Source organism: Myotis brandtii, unplaced genomic scaffold, assembly GCF_000412655.1.
Source record: "Myotis brandtii unplaced genomic scaffold, ASM41265v1 scaffold1145, whole genome shotgun sequence".
Lineage (NCBI taxonomy): Eukaryota > Metazoa > Chordata > Mammalia > Chiroptera > Vespertilionidae > Myotis > Myotis brandtii.
This window is the reverse complement of record NW_005353947.1, coordinates 424040-427207: the sequence shown is the minus strand read 5'-3', so window position 1 is coordinate 427207 and position 3168 is coordinate 424040. Positions and strand designations below refer to the sequence as shown.

The window sequence follows — 3168 nt, the reverse complement described above, 5'->3', positions numbered from 1 at the left end:
GCCTAGAAGGACACATTCAAGTTTTAAAATGTTGGTTTAGTAATTTGAAACAGGAACATCAAAAGAATTTGGGAAAATAAATCACGTTATTTCACCTCTATAATCCAGCCATATCAATGTCTGTTCCATTTATTTGCATGTTGTCTGTACATATTTTTTTTCAGTTTGAGCATACAAAATAAATTTTACAATTATAATCCACTGAATATGCAATTTAGCGCTTTGCTTTCCTTTCATAAGTATCTTCTAAGTCAGCTGTTTGCAAAGTCTTTCTCTGAAAGGTCCCTGTAGAAATATTTTAAGCTTTGAGACCATACAGTCTCTGTCACAGCATTGCCATTGGGAAGAGGGTTCTTCCACAGAGTCGCAAGAAAAGCCTTTTAAAGACCCACGCATAAGAGGATGAGGTGTAGTGCTAAGATTTATTGGAGTAAAAACAAAGAACTGACCCCAGGTACCCAGTGTCTCATCCATGACCAGGTGGCTTAACTCTGTCTTGCTATGGAATGAATCATGGGCCTAGTGAGCATAAGTGACCACCATCAGGAGGTTTAGAATCCAGAACTGTAATGCTACCACCCTGGGCTTTGGTAGTCCAGCATAGTCTCTGCTCAAGCCTACACTCGGGCTCACACTTGGCACCACTTGGACCTGCACTTGGAGCCACATGGCTGCTACAGAGAGAACACACCCATAAAAGACCAAACACAGGAAGTAACACGTGCTCCTGATGGCCTTTGTTAAGGTTTGATTATGTTACCTTGGACTTGGGAGAGAGCAGGCTTTCTTTCAAACTAATCAATTTCTTTCCTGGCTCTTGGCGGCTTGTGCTGGGTCCTCCCCTATCCAATCCAGTGTTTTCCCCAGGTTTTCCAAGCTAGACCCCACCCTTTTATGTCACCATTTTGGTCCCTACTGTGCATGCCTCAAATTTTGCTGTGTCAACTGGTTTCTACTGCACATGTGCTTATCTCCCCTTGTGCCATTTTGGCTTCTATTGCACATGTGCCTAGCAAAGGAATTTCCCTTACTGTTTTTATTCCTCCTTCAGTAGTACCGACTAATGACTGGCTAATGATGAGTAGATGATTCTTCTTGCCCACTTCAGGAATTAAGACCCCTTGGTGCAGAATGCGACTGCCCCCTGGGGAGCCTGTGAATGCTGTGGCTCCCTAGTGAAACAAGCTTAATGTCTGATTCAGCTTCCTAGTGAATCAGGCATAATGCACGGTTCCATTTGCTCTCTTCCTTAACTAGCTACCTATTCTAATAACAGCTACTCACCTCTGCCATTATAGCACAAAAATGGCATAGAAAATACAGAAAGAAATGGCATTGCTGTCTTCCAAAAATTTATTTAGAAAAAAAAATAGAGTGAAATGGATTGGATCCAACTTAATCATAATTTACTGACTCCTGTAATAAAATAGGTTCCGCATTGACCATTTTAGTAGTCACATGATATTTTATCTAGTGGAGACACTAATTTATTTGACTATTATTCTATCACTGAGCATTTAAGTTGTTTTTTTTTCTTTCTGTAGATGGTGTTAAAATAAATAACATGCTATTAAATAGTATTTTAGTGAGAGATAATCTTTCTCAGTTTGGATTAGTTTTCTTAATATAAACTTAAATGTGAGGAATCCAATGTCTAGGCCAAGAGGTGCCAAATTATTCTAAGTGAATCCATTTTTACACTATCAGTAATATATACCTGTTTCTGCACAACTTTGCCAACGTAAGATTTTAATTTTACTAGTTTAGCTGAAGCAAGTATTTATCTGAGAGAACTGTTCTAAAACCCACCTTTTTTAAAAAATATTTTTTTATTTATTTCAGAGAGGAAGGGAGAGGGAGAGAGAAATAGAAACATCAATGAGAATCATTGATCAGCTGCCTCTGCATGCCCCCTACTGGGGATGGAGCCTAAAACCTGGGCATGTGTCCTGATCAGGAATCAAACCTTGACCTCCTGGTTCATAGGTCAGTGCTCAACTGCTGAGCCACACTGGCCGGGCCAAAACCCACCTTTTATAGGTGAGTTATCTATAGCTGAATGATGCTGAGTGACTTGCATTAAATCAAACATCCAGATAATGGGAAGGATGACAGCTAGACTAGGTGCTTTGAGCACCATTCTCCACTTTAACATGCTTCCTCATAGGAGCCACTGCTCTCAATGAACTATTGGAAGAAGACATTACAGATTGTTTTTCTTTCTTTGTCTTAAAACTGTGTCATATTAGTCATTCTGATTTTCTGTGGCTCATTTAGAAATACCACACACCCCAACATGCATAAAAAGACTGTGGGGACATAAAGTGTCAACTATTTTATAAGGCCAATTTTATAACCAATATCCATAAGTAAGGTAGGACTTAACCACTGTAATATGGACTATGATAGGCTGCATTCCCGGTATTTAAGAGAAGGTGCTGGAATATAACCAACCATAAAATTTAAAAGCCATTGCTAAGGATAGAGAAGTGGAAATGTTATATTTTATTACTCTATTACTATTTTACTTAATGGATTGAAATGAAGTAGTGTTTAATAAATGCGAAAGGAGTTCAGCTCTTGATATGAGAATAATATTCCAAGTGAGTCACTTTACAATATGCAGACTTTCTCTGCTGATCTTTGTGGATGCTGTTGTCTCCATTATCCCCTCCACTTTGTGCATTACACCTTGCAAAAAAAAAAACAAGTCACCACATACCTTTCATATGTCATCTACATCCAAAAACAACAGATATAACTATTGGGATATGGCACCAACTGAGAGGGATGAGAAGATAGCTGGATTTTTGTAGGTCAGCAGGGCACCACTAATTTGACCCAGAAGATAATGGCAGGAGACAAAAAGCATTCACTTAGTGAATGTCTGCCATCCACAGGGAAGGAGACTTAGCAACAAGAGTTTAGTAACAGAGCAGTCCAGGAAGGAGGTAAGCAGGGTTTTCTGAGAAGTATGTGGAGCACAATTTTTAAAAATATATATTTTAAGCCCTAATCTGTTTAGCTCCGTGGATAGAGTGTCGGCCTGCAGAATGAAAGGTCTCAAGTTTGATTCCGGTCAAGGGCATGTACCTTAGTTGTGGGCACATCTCCACTAGGAGGTGTGCAGGAGGCAGCTGATAGATGTTTCTCTCTCATCGATGTTTC

At 39.5% G+C, this 3168-nt stretch overlaps 1 pseudogene; it reads right to left on the bottom strand.

Annotated features, from left to right (window-relative positions):
- Positions 1 to 519: 519 nt before the first annotated feature.
- Positions 520 to 3168, bottom strand: part of LOC102263447 — a 90686-nt pseudogene continuing 88037 nt past the window's right edge.